The sequence below is a fragment of the Eptatretus burgeri genome, chromosome 9 (genome assembly GCF_056783735.1).
Source record: "Eptatretus burgeri isolate ZD-2024b chromosome 9, Ebu_testis_v1, whole genome shotgun sequence".
In the NCBI taxonomy this organism is placed as follows: domain Eukaryota; kingdom Metazoa; phylum Chordata; class Myxini; order Myxiniformes; family Myxinidae; genus Eptatretus; species Eptatretus burgeri.
In genome coordinates this window covers 12,706,296-12,726,295 of record NC_140969.1, presented here as the reverse complement: position 1 = coordinate 12,726,295, position 20,000 = coordinate 12,706,296, and the positions used below count along the sequence as shown (strand labels likewise).

Genomic DNA, 20,000 nt, shown 5'->3' with positions numbered 1-20,000 from the left:
CCCTCTCCCTCCCTCTCCCTCCCTCTCCCTCCCTCATTCCCCTGTCTCTCCCCTCCTCTCTCTCCCCCTACCTCCTCCCTCTCCCCCACTCTCCCCCCCCCACTCTCCTCTCTTTTCCCTAATCCTTTCCCCTTCCCCTCTCTCCCCCATGCAGACTGGGTGGTTTGTCATTGCCTTCCCAAAAGTAGTTAGGGCAGGAATTTGTAATTTGGCCACGGTTCGGGCGATAACTTTGTCCACTCTTCGTGAAGGACACCACGGGGATCTTTAATGTCCGTCAACTAATGTCGGAAGACAGGTTTGAAGACACACATTGACGATTGAAAGGCGAGGATGACATTTTATAGCTGGGTCGCAATTCAAACCCAGGCGAGACAGCTATTGAGGCGAGTGTGGGTACCTCAAGGTCATCCTGTCAGTCAGGTCATATCTATTAACGCACTGTTAATAAACAAACTGTGATTCCATGTTGTATTTATACTTAGAAAATGTACACAAAATAAAAGTAGAATCCCAATCCAAAACGATCGCTACTGATGTCCCTGTGTGGTGGAGAATATAGTCAGACTTACAATAATTACCTTTAAAAGAGTGAAAAGTCCATTTTGGAGCCACTTTACCTCATGTCCCATGAGCATATTATTTCATTACATTGGGTGAAAAAGAAATCGCTTATACCTCATTTTTTCCCCCAATTTTACTCTTGATTTCCACAAACTTATTTAGGCCATGAGTTTCGATCATCAAATATGTAATCATATTTCGAATATCAGTTTTCAATAAGCCTATAGGATACATTCTTTAATCTTGTCAGGAGCCAATGACATTGCACCTTGCCTCTCATAACCAATCAACGTCAACCACGAACAGACGAACGGAGAGCAATGCCATTGAAGGTTAAAGAACGCGCGTCAAATGGCTTCACCAAGCGCGCCACAAAACGGTTGAAGAAACGTTTAAGAACGAAACCTTAAAATTTTATTTTTATTTATCTGTGCCGAAGTGATTTGTCGGTCATATCATGGAAGGTCGTACAAAAAGGAGAAACGATGTGGAAAATAAAATTTCACATTTTCAGCGAGCCAGCCACCGCCTGTTCCACTGTAAAACAACACGTGCCCAATGCACGCGAGTGGCCCCTGAACTTTGTTAAAGTCGATCGCCATGTGGTATTCAGTAATAGTGTGAATATTTTAGAGCGCTCGTCAAGTGGTTTAAGCACTCAAACGAAACGGTTGGTAAGGAACGGCTGGCTCGGCAAGCAATGATCCGTCATATTAAATACCTCCCAGAGACGCCCAAGCAAAGTTGCATTTGGACAGATGAACACTTTATTGGAGGTCGAAACTGCTTATAAGTTCGATTCTGGAGCTTAAATTTTGTAATTCGGATTAATTTAAGAGATTCTTGAGGTTATGGCACGTGCGGAAATGAAATAAAGTCAGGAACGCTGGCATCTTCGGACGTTTATAAGCATTATTATGATGTACCCAACGATTCGTAGCCATGATGAACAGGGATTCGATAATATGTGTGACCACTCCTCATTTTCATAAATGCCAAGGTGAGCCAATGAAAAGAGCCAATAATTCAAAAGGTTTCAGAAAAGCGATGATAATAGAAAACCTATACGCCAAGAAAACCTATCGAAAATCAGGACGCCAAGGTGAACAACGAATAGCCAAGATCTTGTCAAAAAAGCCAAGGAGTGGTCACACTGTCGATAATATGAGGGAGGAAAGCGGTTAAAAAAAAACAAAAACTTTATCGTTGACAAATCGTTGTGGCCTGTTCCAAGCCAAGGCATGTTGAGCAGGCCAAAAAACATGGCAGCTTCAGACCCCAATGAGGTAACCCAGGATATGCCTTAAGACCCCTTAGAGAGCAAGGTGGCCGAGTATGTGTCTGAAAAAGGATATTATTTTAAAAAGGCCATTAATTATCTTTAAAAGGGGTGTTTTAATTAACCCGAACACCCAATTTTCACTCTTGCTCTTCCTTGGATTTCACTGAGGACGCAAGCAAAGTTTCATGGTTTTGGAGCTATTGAGGACACACGCACACACACGCACACACACGCGCACACACGCACACACACACGCACACACACGCACGCACACACACAATTTTATCATGGTGAGGCCACCATTTTAGCACGGTGAAAACAACTCCTTAGCAGCGAGGTGAATGGCACTCCTGGCTGTGATATTGTTCATAATTTGCCTTCGCATCCTGGAACTTTGTGACCCAAGGTCAAGATGAGGTGAAAGCAGAAGCTTAGTAACGCTTAGTAGGCAAGTTCATTTTTGAAAAAAGTCTACCAAAATCTGACCACCGGAAGTCGGTTAAAACTGGGTCAGTTCCAAGATGGCCGCCGCTGACCCTGAAAATCAGGAAGGTGGCTGTAACTTCCATATTATTAGGTGTAAAACAATTTTTTTTGTCTCTAACCTCGGGTTTTAAGGGTCAAGGAATTCAATGGTACCAATGGATTTATGACTTCGTCCATTGAATCCGTAAATCCAAGATGGCGGCCAATATGGCAGCCAACACTCCCAAATGATTTGATTTTGGAAAGTGGTTTTTGCTTCATTGTTTTCTTTATTAAATATTATTTGTTTTGACCTTCTTTCAGCGTTATTTTCTTGGATATTGAATGTTTTTATCTCTGTAATAATGTCTGAGTTCAACACTGCCATGCAGGAGTTCAATGATCTCACATACACCACAAGTGAAGAACACAAATATTTAACTGACGCCAGAATTGAAAGAGATGCATCAGACCTTTCGAAGATGCACACAAAGCTGATTTCATGTTCACCTTTCTCCTCTGACCCCTCAATGAGAAATATCATCAATGGGATGGTGGCGAAAGAAGACGTCAATGTGCACGAATACGAATCCGATGGAAGGTACATCATCAGCAGAATGATTGGACAGCCTGTATTTCACTTCTCTTTCAAGAGGAAAGACAAAGCCAAGAGCCTGGGAAATTCATCTGCTGTCAAGATTGCACAGAACCATTGTCCTGGCCGACTGTTCCAGCAATTCCTTGGAGTGTCCAGGACAGGACATCCGTCTCTTGAGGAGGTGATGAGATATGAGCTGAGTCCACACCTGTCACCCCTTTTTAAGGACAAAAAAATCTTGAGAAAGACCGACAAGCCTCAACGACCCAAGCCATCGATGACCATCGTCACAAGATACCATCAAGTGAAGCGACATCAGATGCTATCCAAAAGACTGAAAGATATGTGCTTGACAGAGGCTCCTTACTACGCAAGCTGAAGTGGAGGAGGGGAGATAACTATGGTAAAATAACCAAGGCATATGCTGACTTTACAAGTAAGCACTATGGGGCAGCAACTGCTGTGCTTGACGGGTACAGGGCAGGTCCTTCGAGAAAGGATAACGCACACCAGAGACGGGGGAAAACCCCATCAATTATCCAGTTGTGAACTTCACCAGTGAAACCGACTTTGAAGGGAAGCAGAAATAATTCCTTTCAAGGGGAAGTAACAAGCAACAACTAATCAGCTTATAAGTGATGGACTGAGGAAGGTGGGCTGTACGACCATTCAGGCAGAAGGGGACACTGATGTGGACATCACTAAATCCACCACGCTGATTGGAGAGGTCAATGACTTGTTAATTCTTCTTCTCCATTATGCCGCAGCATATTTCAAACCACTGTATTTTAGATCAGACAGTCAGTCAAGAGGTATTCCAAAAAAGTACATCAATTGTATAAAGTGTGTTTTTGGCAGTGAGTTGTGTACACAATTGTTATACAGTATCCTCATGCTTTCACAGGATGCGATTCAACGTCCCAGATTTATGGTGTTGGAAAGAAATCAGCCTTCCAAAAACTCGTGAAAGGTGATCCAGTCCTCCAATCCTGTGCAAATGCATTGACTTTACCAGGCAAAAACCGCATTGACATAGAAAACCTCGGCAGCCAAGCAATGGCTGTTATGTTTGGTAAGAAAAGTACATGTTCTCTGACAGCATTGCATTATGATATACTCACGAAGAAAGTAGTCTCTGCAAAATCATTTGCTCTGCCCGAACGTCTTCCCCCAACTGAGTCTTCCACCATGTTCCATTGTCTCAGGGTGTACTTTCAGATCATGACATGGATGGGGATGGACAAGTGATATTGATCCTTTGAACTGGGGTTGGAAACTTGAAGATAATTAACTTATACCCATAATGTTTTATATGAATGTTGCACCTGACACTCTCTTGAAAATGGAACATTGCAATTGCGCAATTGGTTGCAATTACCCCCGTTGAGGTTACAAAATATATGGGCTTCTCTGTACTTCTACATCTGGATCATGCCAACTTACATACTGTGACAATTCGCACAACCAGCTTTCAGAGAAACGAGAGGACAGTTTTGAGGACGAAACCGAGACGGTGAAAGAGTGACAGTTAGTTATTTTTACTGTTGCATTTAGTATGTATCAGATTTTTCACTGAATTATTCAGTATACTCTCTGAAATACATTATTCTGAAATATGTCAATAATATTTACTCAAAAAAACCCGGATATTTGCATTCCTTGGCCCTAAAACTGATTTACAGGTGAAATAATATGGGAGTTAATGGTAGGTGCCTTCATTAATGATCGTTGACCGCCATCATGGACCAAGTCATAAATCCATCGGCACCAATGAATTCCTTTAATCTTAAAACCCGAGGTTAGATTCCAAAATTATTGTTCTACACCTAATAATAAGGCAGTTACAGCCGCCTTCCTGATTTTCAGGGTCAGCGGCGGCCATATTGGAACTGGCCCAGTTTTAACCCACTTCCGGTGATCAGATTTTGGTAGAATTTTTTTTCTGTCGTTTAAAACACCTAGAAGGTAAGAAAAACACTGAAAAACCTTTTGTTAGAATTTGTTGAGGGTCTGATGGCATATTGACCCGTCTACAGTTCCACATGTTGTCGTATCGCTGCCGGTACAACTACAATATGCATGCCAATAAATTGATCCTTCCTTTTTAAATATTCGATTTGTTTGTACCAATGCTTCAGCCTTTTGAGACAAGGTATCATATTCATGCCGAGAAGCTGTGAAGCTATGTTTTGTACCAAGCACAACCTCAAAAAAGGATAAAAGTTCTCATTCTTCAAGTTTCCTTCCAGAATGAAATACCCTGAAAGACACGACAAGTGGTTGAATGACATCCAGAGTTTCTAACCAAATCTGTGAATCACTGGAGTCCCAAGAAACACTCCATGCTCTGTGTTTGTGTGGTTTATCCGGTGAGATACAACAGCAAACACTTTGTCACTGGTAAGCGAGTGATGGTACGAGTCGAGTTATTAGCCCCCGTTGGACTTAGTCCAAAATGGGGGCTTATGGATTTGGTCTTGATTTTCGTGTCCATACATGTGTGCATCCGCACCATATCTCGGACATGTATGGACCGATTTTATTTGTACTTGGCAAAAAGCTAAACATCTGCACATCATTTTGTTTTCTGATGAGATCAAAGATGGCCGACTGGGAGCCATTTTAGTTAACAACGGGGGTTGTGACATTTTATGTCTTTTTTCCTTATTTATTTATAATTTGAGTTCAGACTAAAATCTTCATGATTGTCATATATAAGATTTCAATCAAATATCTAAATACAATACAACATCAACATTTTCTTTAAGTGGTACACCATCTTCCACATGCTCTGCAATCTCATTCTTCCCTCCAGGTCTTCAAGACAGCTGTTCATCACCATCTCAGATCATCCCCAATCCAAAACCATGATCTTTTCTACACTCGTTAACCATCTACCCCACCCCAATCCCTCCTCCTTATAAATTTCCAGTTTTCCCTCCTGAGAGTTTCCTTCTGTATCCATCTTGTCCACCCTATGCATCCTCTCCTGCCTCCCATTCCTCCCCACACCCATTGGTTGGCCAAATCTCCCTCTATCTTGGCCTTCAACTCTGTGGTTGGTGTCCCCTCTCAACCGTTCCGTTTGTCCTGTTGCTTCCTGATCCATTCAGTATATTAATTGCAGCTCTTCCATGAGCCTCAACTATGTTTACAAAAAAAGGTCTCCTATATTATATTTGTTTGATCCTTGGCTTGCATTGTAATGATTGGGCTGGCACGATGGCTTCGAGGTATGTACATTCACCTCTAAGCTGTATAGCTTGGGTTTGAATCCCAAACCAGCTATAAACTGTCATCCCAATGTTTCACAGGCAGGGTGATTAATCAGTGTGTGTGTGTGTGTTGTCCCTCGGATGGACGTTAAATGGGCTTCCTGTCTGCCAGTATTTGTTGGTGGACGTTAAAGATCTCATGGTGTCCCGCATGAAGAGTTGGCGAGCCACTACCGGCACCATGAGCAAATTCCAAATTCCTGTCCTCACCAGCAAATGGCACTGCATCAGCCGCACAGTCGTGCCCTCAGCCAATGATGCGACCCTGCAGCCTTGTGCTGCATACGAACAAAGAAGATTGTAATGACTTGGGCTCGTCAATCCAAATGGTTTCTATAAGAACATTTTTCTAACCCAATCGCATCCTACTTACTTTTTGAGAAGTCAAAAGTCGCAATTCCGGAAACGAAATGACCTTTGACCATAAAATTGACCTCCTTGATATGCAATTTTTTGTTGGGGTTTGCAAGGCATCAGGAGGCCTTGGTCCTCAGTTCTACAAAGTTTGGTGAAAATCGTGAATGTAGCTTCAGAGAAGAAGGCAAGTACCTATTATGGGGGGTCAAACTTGGACCCCTTTAGACCCTGATTTTTATTCATGTTGTGAACAAACTTTGGTACATCACGGGTAATGAAAGTTGCGGGGCAAGTTTCATCGAAATCATGTGAGTAGTTTTAGAGAAGCATATTCGAGTGTTGACATACTGACTTATTGACACCACGGCGATGCCAATACCTGACCTGAACAATTTTCCAGGTGAGCTAAAAACGGGGGGACATTGTAATCAGCTCCATCCTTGCATTCTCCCATACCCCTCATCGTTACCTCCATCCCTTGTTGTCCGTCTCCGTCTATTTTCTCCCTCATCCCTACCATTGGCATTCCCCCTTCTCCTTCTGCTGTTCCTTTTGTTATATTGCAGCCAGATCTTTTCTGTGTTCTCACTCTTCCATGAGCCTTGAATATGTGTACGAAATGGAAGATAGATCCTCTCCCAATACTCCAGATCCCACCCCCACAATCAGTGTTTTTGCTATTTTTGGCCACATAAGCATGTGAAGACAGTTCTTTTCGGACCCTAAATGTGCTCGTTGATGAAATGTTAACAAACGGGATGTATTAATTAATATTCACATGGCTTGGTCAACATGATTTATTTTTTTTTAGCTCACCTGAAACGTACAGTAAGTAGTCCCAGGGAGCTGATGGGATGGCGCGTCCACTGTCTGTCCATCAATACTTGCAACTTCTTCTCTGAAACGACACACACAATTTCAATGAAACTCGACCACAACCTTCATCACCCGTGATGTACAAAAGTTTGTTCACGCTATTTAAAAAATCGGGGTCGAATGGGATTTATGGGAAGAGGAAGGGGGAATTGCTCCCCAAAAATAGGTATTTGCTATAACATCGGTTCATTGGTGCATTTTCCGTCACACTCTGAATTCCTCCTCAGTATAATTATTCCACCAGGTGAGCGCCCTGGGGTGTTGCCACCAATTTTTTCCATTTTCTTTTGATGGGAAACAGCTCTTTCTGATGGAATCCCAGCTGTCTTCCCAGAAATGTGTGAAGACATTGTTGACTTTTCATCCCAGGGTTAACAGGCCTTGAACAGTTTGATAATTCCTCAATTTGAATTCCTTGATATGTTATAACTCCTGAGACTCGATAAAACGATCCATCCTTTTCTCTGATAGTATGATTAGAGCATCCTCAGACAGCACAAAAGCATAGCATTTTCAAATCGCACCAGCTCGCATATTCAGTACAGGGCATTTCAAAAGTATTGGTGATATTCCAATGCTTTGTTACCCTGTGCGCAAAAGGTGCCGACTTGGGTTCAGGATTTGGTTCACTCTGTCTATCTGACATTTGTTGGTCTATGATTGAGGAACTACATAATTTCAATTGAACGTTATATTTTGAACACGAATCAGAAGATGAATCGGAACACTAACCTGTAGTTTCGTCGTACTTTGGCTCTGAATTTGGCAAATTGTACGGAATGTCGTCCCGAGCGCGCATGCGTACAGAGGGGTAAGGTAATTGCGTTAGTCCGGGTCTGCCTGTCTGACAGTCAAACAAAATTGAAAATCATTCCAAACAGAAAACTTACCGTATTACCTCCTTTCATCCCCCATGAGGGATTAAGCATTTCAGCAGAAAAATTTCAAAAATACTAATCCTCTACCTCGCCTAGTCCCCCATGTGGGATAAGGTGAGGTATTTACAAAACATCATGCAAAGCATCATCCATAACAAATAATTATGTTATTGTGCACCTTATATGCTCATATTAAATAATCGAGCACCTTATGTTCATTTAAAAACAACTACTCGTAATGAACTGTTGCATGTCTAAACTAGAAGGGCACTCGGTACAGCACATACCTCCGCCACGAAATGTCTGATCCACGACAACATGTCGGGCCCGATACATTTTTGAAATATCATGTTATACAGAACTGTATTGTTTTTGGCCCTATCTCTCAATGGTGAAGAATCACTTTAAAAATTAAATAATTCTCGTATCCAGATCCGGATTCGGATCTTCACCAAAATCTAACCAATTCTTCCTTGTCACACACCCAACCTGTCCAGGAAGTTTCATCCGAATCCGCCAACAACTTTTTGAGATATCGAATATATCGTTTTTGGCCCTATCTCTCAATGGTGAAGAATTACTTTTTAAATTATTGCTACTGGATCCAGATCTTCAGCAAAATCTAATCAGTTCGTCCTTATCACACACCCAACCTGTTCACCAAGTTTCATCCGAATCCGCCCACAACTTTTCGAGATATTCTGCACACAGACAAATGAAATTGCTCGTTGAGCAAGGAATTGCCGGAATAACTTTGTCATATCTCCACGATCTCTGAAAAAACAAAAACCTGGAAATCAATTTGGTTCTTATAAGTCGATAGTGCGACTGTTTAATGAGTTATAGCACTTAGTTTGGTCATGATCATAACTTGGAATTCAATCGAACTTGAAATGGCGTTTTTGTCGCAATTTGAAAGTTTTGACCCGACCCCCCCCCCCCCGACATTCGACCCCAGACTGTTAAGATGGGATTTGGTGTGACACCCCAAATGAGACATATGTTTGGATGCAGAATTGGAAGATGCACATTTTGCATTTGGTTTGAAGTCGATACGACCATTTTCGCGGACGTTATTGCGAAAATAAGAATTCCGGTTTTTCGGTGACCTTGACCTTGACCTTTGACCTCGATTCACCAAAAACGACAAGTGTCTAAGTTGGACCATGGCCGACGTCTCTGCCCAGTTTGGTCATGATTGCTGAAACGATGTGGCTGCTACAGGTTAAACAAACACGCAAACAAACAGACAGACAGACAGACACACACAACCGACCAACATAAATGCTGAAATCCGAAGGATTCCGGCAATTAACAAACAGAAAGGGGTGAAAACATAACTTCCTTCACCTTCAGTGGCGGAGGTAGTTATGACAAACATCCTACGGTCATGTAGATTTATAGTTTACCAAATACAAAAAACGCAACTTTTCGAAACACGAAGCTCACAAAAACACAACCGAATCACGCAAAACGAGTTTCAAAATAAGAGGATTTTAAACTCACCACGATGTTCTTGTGCGCAACGCGGTGCTTCAAATTTCGTTCACACCTGACAAATTCGACGAGATCCTTCTCAAGAATCTTGAACTTGACGGAATGTCGCTTCGAGTTCGGGCGTTTCCTTTTGGCCTTGTTTGTCGTTGATCGCAAACGCCCTTCAGTACGCAATTTTTCTTGAACTCATGCCATCGATCAATCGCACGAAGTTTAAACTCAGTTGAGCAGCATTTTCTTCAAGATGCTGGTCAGCCGTTGTAGAAAACGGGGAAAAAGCAGAATCACATTACATGTCGTGTCTGTACTCCTCACCGGTAACTTTGATTAATTTAGCTCAAGTTTACATACATTCATAAAAGGAACCAAAGCCCAATTTCCAGTGTTCTGCAATGTGGTGCATTTCCAGTGATTACTGTTTCCGGAAGAATAAAATTTCAAAAATGCTAATCCCCCAACTTGCTTAATGATATTAGGTGAGGTAATACAGGACTCTTTTTAAGGATGTTATAAAGGACACAAACAACAGGCCGGAAGAACTAATTTAACGTGTTGAATGAGGTGGTGTCAAAGACACTGCGTCAACGTCGGTAAACTGGCGGAAAATAGTTTTTGTTTTTTTTCTACAGCCTTTAAAATCTTTATTTTAGTTCAATTAAATTACGTACTTGAACACCGGAGAACACAAATTGCCTTCTTGCCACTTCCAAAATCGTTCATTTTAGCAGTTCTTGGGGAAAATTTTACACCGTCTCGACCAATCAAATTTCCTGCGATGAAGAGTTCTGCGGGTGGAGTAACAGCGAGATTCAGACAAAATGGCGGCACTTAGAGATGCAACCACAGAGCTTTGTCCAAAATATGTTTGTTTACCGGTAAGTGCATCTTTTTCTTAAAGATCATTCCAAAATCAGCAGTTTCTTCGAGAAGAGTCGGCAGAGGGTTCAGCTCTGGACTGTTTGTTTGACCCATCGGTTTCGTATGGTTACCATCACGACTATAATTCAAAGTTCACGAACAAAGCTGATATAGATCGTGCTTGGAAACACAAAGCAAGAGTTTTAAAAAAAACCCTTTCCAAGTCCTTTTTCTCAAGACTGCATGGGACAAAAGTGTTCTGAATGGGATGGGACAAAGCTTTGAAAAAGGTATAAATCTGATTCTGATGTACCATGCTCTGATACAGTGTGTCGGTGCTACCAAAGCAGTTTCTTGGAAAGGGTTACACTGGGTAGTTTGCCATTGCTTTCCAGCAGTAGTTAGGGCAGGAATTTGGAATCTTTTCATGGTGTTGGCGATAGCTCGCCCACTCCTTGCGAAGGAGACGGTGGGATCTTTGGCGTCTACCAACTAATGTCGGTAGATGGAATGGCAGGGATGCCAATTTTAACGTCCATCCGAGGGATGTCACACACACACATTGATAAATCTCCCTGCTGTGAAACACATGGATTCATAGCTGGGCCGAGATTCAAACCCAAGCTAGACAGCTTAGAGGCAAAAAAAAAAAACATAACGTCTGTCCACCTTCAGTAGCAGAAGCAATTAACAATCACTCATCATAAAGAAGACTTGGGAGAGTTTTTTGCCACTTTGATTTACAGCGATGGAACGATGTGACTTCCATGGTATCCCCAGGCAAGCGCTCACTCTGATAGCGAAGTTCTGTGTCACCGTCTTGCATGTCAGAGGTGAGATGGATCTTACACTCTCCTCAATAGCCCTCTTGAGATGCTGGCTGTTACGAGGGTTGTGTTTGTAAACATTATAATTCTCGTGGCCCCACAGGAAGAATTCCAGCAGGTTAGGGTCTGAGTACTGGGGAGACAGGATGTGCAGTGTCTTGAAGGAGAGTACCCTGTCGCCAAACTTCCCTGCTTTGTCAGTGTTTGATCTGCACTTTGTATGGATAAAGTTTCATGTCCTGCCTTAGGATCCAAGAGATAGTAGTGTGTCGTGTATGAAAGACCAAGCTCTTGTGATTGCTGGCTGGACAATCTCCTGGGATTTTGAGTGACAGATGTCTTACCACCTTGATGGTCTCTTCTGAACGTCCAGTCTCTCTCTCTGATTTCTTGAGATTGTGAACAGTGCCTTCATTCTGGAACGTCTTGACATTGTGAAGAATATAGTTCTCGCTAGGTGGGTCTCTCACTTTGAAATTTTTTGCAATAAAGCCACTGGGTCTTGATCACAGACTTCGGCTCAAGGTACCACTCAACCATTTTACTTCCTTGTTGTGCTGTGTATGACAAATTTACTCCGGACGCATGAAACTATGGTGGAAAGTGATGACATGCAGTTCACGCTGCCTCTCTCTGCTACCGTATGGATGCTGTAATTGTGTAAATTTTACAATTCAATCTCCTAAGGCTCTTTTTTGCAACTAACTTTCAATTTCTGAGATTAGTTCAACCAAAAAAGGATGAACTCGGAGCTAGGATGGCACTTTGTAGATGTTGAGTATGGACCTGCAGTGGATGTTGAGTATGGACCTGCAGTGGATGTTGAATGTGGACCGACAGTAGATGTTGAATGTGGACCTACAGTGGATGTTGAGTATGGACCTGCAGTGGATGTTGAATGTGGACCTACAGTGGATGTTGAATGTGGACCTACAGTGGATGTTGAGTATGGACCTGCGGTGGATGTTGAATGTGGACCTACAGTTGATGTTGAGTATGGACCTGCAGTGGATGTTGAGTATGGAACTGCAGTGGATGTTGAATGTGGCCCTACAGTGGATGTTGAATGTGGACCTACAGTGGATGTTGAGTATGGACCTGCAGTGGATGTTGAATGTGGACCTACAGTTGATGTTGAGTATGGACCTGCAGTGGATGTTGAGTATGGACCTGCAGTGGATGTTGAATGTGGCCCTACAGTGGATGTTGAATGTGGACCTACAGTGGATGTTGAGTATGGACCTGCAGTGGATGTTGAATGTGGACCTACAGTTGATGTTGAGTATGGACCTGCAGTGGATGTTGAGTATGGACCTGCAGTGAATGTTGAATGTGGACCTACAGTTGATGTTGAGTATGGACCTGCAGTGGATGTTGAATGTGGACCTACAGTAGATGTTGAATGTGGACCGACAGTGGATGTTGAATGTGGACCAACAGTGGATGTTGAATGTGGACCTACAGTGGATGTTAATTCTTCTGTAACACCTTTCGTACAACATTCGGGACGAATATACAAACCACCAGAGTACTTGAAGGACTATGTTGGCTAACTTGGGAAGGGGGTTGGGGAGGGAGGAGGTTAATGTAATGTACCAGATAGACGAGAGGTGGTGTGGTCTGTATTGAACGGGGTTCACTGTAATGGGACGGAGTGGAAATAGAACACGTGCTGATCGTCCCTGGAACCATCCGTCGTTATGGTGCCCTTTTTTCCTCCAAGCATAACACCCCCTTTCTTATCATTGACCTCATATAACCTAACATCTTGACTCCTTTGACATCTACAGGCAGGGGATTTGGCCAGGTTACCTACAAACAATGGCTAACTCTTTTCGGGATGAAGTGGTATCTATCTCTGACGTCCACAATTTTAAAGGTCCACAGAATCAGAAAAAATAAATAATTTTTGTTGATGTGATGATACTGATTTTTAAGTAACAAACAAAGAACTGAACGTGGTTTTTATTTTAGTAAATTTTTTAAGTGTTAACAGTTTAAAAAGCAAACCCAGCGGGTGCAGCCCCTAAAAATTGCAGATAACCTGCTCCGACATTATCGAGGGAAAGATTTATCAGCATGTAATGGATAATGGCCGTACAACTCTTTTCAGAACCGTCAGAAAGTGAATTTGACGAAGAATTTCCTGATCAAGAATCCCCAAATGACAACGACAGTCAAAATCAGTGTCAAAGGTGCTGTCAGACCATCCACGTATGAACCCGAGGTCGAGATGACATAATGGGAGCGGCAGGGCCAATCGAGCATCAAAGGGCACCAAATAAAATTAAAATCTTCGTTATCAAGATATTTATTCAAGAAAAGAACAACGATTAAATGTCGTGAAGCCATATCTATCAGCAAAATCAAACATGATTTTTTGGTTCTGTGTAGATCTTCAATGCAGACGACATAGTGGGTTCATCTCCTCCATCCGAAAGGCTGCAATCTTTGATACAGTGCTCCCCTCTCGGCACTGCAAGAGAACTACAGCTTTTGTTAATCCTTTCATCCTGTCGGGAATCGAACCCATCCATCCATACCTCCCCCGCTCCGTCAACTTTCTTGTGAACGCAATATGTCGATGGACTCCTCCAAAAGTGGGCTTCTTTGTGCCCCCAAATGGTTCACGAACTCGCAAAATTAACCGATGCCTGATCCTGATCAAAGTGGTACCCTGATCAAATTCCATGAAATCCATCACTTACCGATGGATGGAGCCATTGCCGATCGAATTCCCATCGATGTCACAGAAAATTTGTCATTCCATCTTCCTTTCGGTTATTTGCAAGATAAGATTATTCGCTCCCGTCTGGTTGGCAGGGAGTACGTTTGTTATCCAAATTATCTGAAAAACAACGATGTTATCAGACACGATCATAATACACCTTGTGACCTCGTACTGAAAGTCTCTTTCCCATTGAAAGGCAGGCTGCACAGTTGTCTGCCTGTCTGCAGATCTGGGATCAAGCTCTTGTCCATCCATGTGAAGGACACGTCTTTAAAATCTTCCATGTGCGAAGGCCCTCACTATTTCCTGCTGATGGAGCAACGAAAGGAGAAACGGTGATGTCCAAGACTGTTGTTAGTGAAATTGTGAAAATCCGTGTGACCTTTGCACACTGCCCTTTTGGGGTGGCGATCCATGGTAGTACCCTGCAGAGATAACTTCACAAAACCAGAAAGTCCAGTTGGTGATGGGGTGCACCCTACAGAGCTCCTCGGCCTCATAATCAGCAGCAATCTGTTCTGGGCTGAACACAGCTAAACTGATCTTGAAAGGAAGTGGGGGAATCCTTTACCAGAGCCCAAGCCTTTTCTTGGCTTCTCAGAGATTCTGAATGCATACAAGGCCTCCGTGCACAGCGCCACAGAGTACGCCTTCTGACTTGAGGGCCTAACACAATCATCTGAGCCTCCATGGATGCTGTGATTTCCAGTCTTGCACATTGTTGGTGTCAATTCCCAGGAGACCAGAGTGCAGCAGGTCTCTCTGACATCCCCACGTCATCACGATGTGGAAGTGGCCTCTGATGTTTAACTTCCCCATATCTCATCAAGGGCCTTGCTCCAACTACCATCAGTTGTCTGTCCCACCTCACTCCACCCCTGCCAGGTCACGTGTGCTCCTTTACTAGCATTAAATTGCTAACCCTTGTGAGTACATCCAGGCTGCTCACCTCGACTTCTTTTAAGGGCTTTTAAAATGTGGGGGACGTTTGGTCAAAGCCTTTCACAAACCCACTGCCCAGGCCCGACTCAACTTTAAGAGTTGAATAAACCTTATAGTTGTCTTTGTTGCTTTCTCTTTCATTTTGTTACCCCCAGGCTCTTATCAACAACCCCCCCTAAAATTAACCCATTTTTACTCATACATCAGCCCAATTGTCTAAAAGGCACAAGAACATAAAAATGTGTCAATTGAAATCAGATATGGGGTTAAAAGTAAAAAAGAAGAGGAAGATAAGAGTGAGGCCAGTGATCAGATCACAACACAAACCAAATGTTTTTTTTTCAGGGTAAGGGGAGTTTTATGGAGTGCTACTTCTTTTTATAGACAGCTTTCAGTGGCCATCCTAATTGCCCTGGAAGCACGAAGGGAGTCAAGCACAAAGTCTGTGCCACTGGTGTCACACGTAAGGCAATGCAGCTTACTTTGGCACTGATGGTTATCAATGAGCCAGCTGGGTTTTAACCAACAATCCAACGGTGTCGTGACATTGTTGGAATGTTCAATCCAAGCTGTCTGATCACTTCTCAGGAATTGCTAAAAAATAATAAGAGTAAATAAAAAAACAGAACCACACTCGGTAAAGTGCATACTTCCGACACACCAGGCTGAACAGTTTACGTTTTGTGTCCCACTGATAGGTCGGATTTGGCTGAAGTGAATGACATAAAACTTCCAACATCTGGATCCGGATTCAGATCTTCACCAAAATCAGGTTAATTCGTCCTTATCACACACTCAACTTGTTTACCTAGTTTCGTCCGAATCCGTCCACAATGGATATATATATATATATATATATATATATATATATATATATATATATATATATATATATATATATATATATATATATATATATATATATATATATATATATATTGTTACGAATCTACCGCCCACCCAGCATGCGAACAGCCACTTTAGCCAAAGGCGGCCATCTCGCCCACCGGATGGACAATTCAGTCGCGACTTTCCGGAACAACGCTGAAAACCAGTCACGGGTGTGCTCCGAGTGCACACCACGGCCTGGTCAACACTCTACCCGCGCGCGACAGGGTCAATCGCCGAATAATCGATATACCTAAGTATTCGCGCGGGCAGACTACTGAGAGACCGTACCTCAACAAAGGCCTGCTTGGACACGAACCGCTTAAGCGGTTCGTTCCGTTCTGGGATAACCGAGTGGTGTATTATCACCAGGCCTCGTTGGACCCGATTCTATTATCGGCTATTTAAAAGCCCGCTAAATTCCGAGAGCAATACGGCGGTTCAATTGGGGAAAGAGGACACAACGAATGGGTTAACATTCACACTAGGACATTTATTTATAAAACGACAGGTACAGTAATGCAATGAAATTGGCAGGAAGGGACAAGACACGAACAAGGTAAAGCACTACAACCGTCTATTATTATTATTATTATTATTATTTACAAGCACTTACACAGTTCTACTTGCGGGACATGGCGCCACAACATTCACACAAATAAACCAAGAAAAGACTCCCTCAGAGGCAAGGGGGTCAGACTGGACCTGTAGGCCTTTATTACGTGGGACTTGGCGGACCGAAGGAGTCCCAGGAGACCGTTGCAGGTTACCTCCACCCTCGTGGTGCCTCGCCGGGCCCTGGTTCGGCGACCCTCGGTGGCCCTGCCCGTATTCCGCTGGACTCCGCTCGTGCCTTCAAGGGCGATCCGGCTGGCGACTCCTCTCCGGCTCGACCAGCGCCTCCGTCGACCAACGAGAGGCTGACAGACTCCACTGCACTCCCAGACCGCAACTCCCAGACTGTAGCTCGACTCGACTCCGCTCCCAGACCTCCACAACTCCACACTCCTGACTCCCCACTGACTGAACGCCAACGCGGCGCTCCGTTCTCCATTCTCTCCACGCAGCTCCCACTCCCACCAAGACCAGCAGCCCCACGGCCTCTCAACTCGCCCTTTTATCTCGACGGCGCATCACCCCTCCCTTCGCGGTGCGCGGGGGAGGAAAATTCCCAGAGAGGAGTCGGGTTTTCATACGTTAAGTAACCGTTACTTCTGTTTACCAGTTCAGAGGGGAAATTCCAAGAAGAGTGTTATTGGAGCTTCTTCTTGTTCTCCATGGCGTAGATGTTATTCGCTGCGGCGAGGTTTGTGGTGTGGTTGTTTGTTGTGGTGGCGTGGCCGGTGGTTGGCATTGTGGTTGAGATGGTGGTTAGGTGATTGGCGGGGTACAGAAGGTGGTGAGGAAATGTTGGCGGTTGTGGGTATTGTGGTGAGGATGGCGTGGTTTGTTGAGGTGCGGGTGTGGTTGTGGAAAGGCGGTTGGTCTGAAGCGGTTGTTGAGAGCGATGTTGGTGGTGGTGGTGGTTGGTGTGAAGCGGTTGATCCAAAATAACGACAGCAAAAGAATAATGGCTAACTCAAAGATCACAGCCCTGATAACACGAATAATCCCTTTAAACAACGGTGGGGAAATCTAACTGAATACAGACTTATCGGCATAACTGAACTCAGGACCGATATGGTGTTCTGCAAATTTCCACAGCCGTAACAATATATATGTGTGTGTGTGTGTGTGTGTGTGTGTGTGTGTGTGTGTGTGTGTGTGTGTGTGTGTGTGTGTGTGTGTGTGTGTGTGTGTGTGTGTGTGTGTGTGTGTGTGTGTGTGTGTGTGTGTGTGTGTGTGTGTGTGTGTGTGTGTGTTACGGATCTGGAAATAATTTGCATTCAACATACAGATGTCCGAAAAGTCAGTTATGTCGTTAAGTATGTGTGTAGTCAGATCCCTTTCCTTTTGTCTAGTGGGAGAATCAAAGGCGTGCGTTGCGATTTCTTTTTAGTTCGGTTATTAAATCTTTACATCCAACAGACAACCAACAACCATTCCATTCCCCATCACGATCCACTTCCCACCCGCTGTCTACAAGCACTCTGACATGCCAAGGCAGGGTCTTGCAGCCGTTCCTTGCCGCTTCCATCAACGTTCCTTCCACAAATGTTGTAACTCTTGCACGACGGCCTGTGCAACATTGATACTGTTACTTGTCAAGTATGAACCCGTGTGGAAGACTGGCTGGGGTTTCCCGGCAGGGGCCAAGGCTCCACCCTGGAAAGGCATGCCGTGGAACCCTGTCCAATCAAGGCGGACACTGGCGCGTGCTTCACGGAGCTCCGCCCCGTACGAAGGCATTCTTTTTTCACTCTCGTGGTATTTAAGAGAGGGGCGCGTCTGAGGAAGGAAGAGGGGTGCGAGGGCTGTGTGGAGTAGTGAAAGGAGTTCTGTGGACGAGAGTTCTTGTGTGGTTAAGAGGAGTGGTTACGAGCAGTGGTTGCGAGGGGCCAGTTTTGTTCATGGTGGCTGAAGAACCAGTTGTTAACGGTGGCTGTTACGAGGAGTTTTTGGCTGGTTTTGACCCCGACTATTCGCCACACGAGCTCCGCCATGAGCCATGAGTCCCACACGTGCGACTGGGACCAAACAGACGACCGTTGGCAGGTGCTGCATTGCAGAGTACTCCTTTCCCTCTGACGGCCAGGTACCCACTGAACTCTAACCCCCCAGCTTGTCTCTCTCCACGGCTGCGAGGGTCCAAGAAAGACTCTGGGTTTTCTTTTCATTTGTGTGTGTGTGTCTGCATGTGGGCCTGTCTTCGAAGAGCAGGTTGCGGGTCACCAGAAATGTTCTGAAAATTTATCAATATGATTATATGTGCATTAAATAGTTCGATGCAAACTATTGTGGTTGCCTAACTATTGGGAAAATTTATGAAATTTAACTCCGAAGTTATTTCTCGAGGCTTGAAAAAACAGCCGCGTGCCATATATGGATGGTGACGTCACGTTCTCCAAAACAAAGTGGAAGCTCACTCTTTCATTGAAGAAGTGTCCAGTTGAGCAGTCCATTGTTTCGCTTTTTTTGAGCTTGCAACTGTCTATATTATCCTTTTTTATTTTCAATTATTGTAGAACAAATTTATTTGGATATGTGTACATCATGCCTCGTACATGTGTCGTCATGTTTTGCGAAAATGTCTGGAAAACGGGTAATCGCTCCCACCGATTCCCAAAGGAATCAAACATTCGCTGGCAGTTGATAGGATTTGTACAAACAAAACAGGCGAATTTTCCCTGCCTTTTAAACAATAACTTTGTGGAAAAAGCGCTGCGGCCTAACCTCGAGTGAAGGCGCCCTAGGCCCTGCGCGCCATCGAATATAAACCTTATAAAATATCGGAATTTTACAAACTTCACAACTACCGAGTGTTAAGCATCCTAAGCGACTGCAAAAACCGAAAACAGAATTTGAATTGACTTTAAAAAGAACCCGCAACGTCCTTCGAAGCAAAAATCTCAATTCACCACAGGAATTCACGGCATTATTTAAAATTATTTTGTCAAAGTCATAAAACCGTAATATTCAGCCATCCACGAACAATCTTTACATAATCCGACAGCTTAACAAGTCAGGCATGTGATGATAAATAACCTTTATTGGGATGAAAAATGATTTTTAAACCTCATCTTTGGGGAAAAAGCGCCGCGGCCGAGATCTAGCCAAGGCGCCCGCGGCCATATGCGCCAGGTGTCCTCAACTTGAAACATTCATAACTCGACGAATAAAAGCTCAAATTGCAACGAACTTTCCTTATTCTTGCGAACTCACGTTCCCTGTTAGTAGGTGAACAATCCAACGCTTGGCGAATTCTGCTTCGCAATGATAGGAAGAGCCGACATCGAAGGATCAAAAAGCGACGTCACGATTGACGCTTGGCCGCCACAAGCCAGTTATCCCTGTGGTAACTT

The 20,000-nt window shown here is 43.8% G+C and overlaps 1 long non-coding RNA gene across 2 annotated transcripts in view; it reads right to left on the bottom strand.

Moving 5' to 3' along the window:
- Positions 1 to 20,000, bottom strand: part of LOC147019552 (uncharacterized) — a 44,914-nt gene that overhangs the window by 4,502 nt on the left and 20,412 nt on the right. The window contains exons 1-2 of one of the 2 annotated variants that reach the window (XR_015062023.1): positions 9,802 to 9,925; positions 7,358 to 7,439 (exon numbers count right to left, since the gene is read on the bottom strand). This is a non-coding gene — a long non-coding RNA (uncharacterized LOC147019552). Of the gene's footprint in view, positions 1 to 7,357; positions 7,440 to 9,801; positions 9,926 to 20,000 lie in introns of those variants that run through there. The other variant, XR_015062024.1, reaches the window with a different exon arrangement.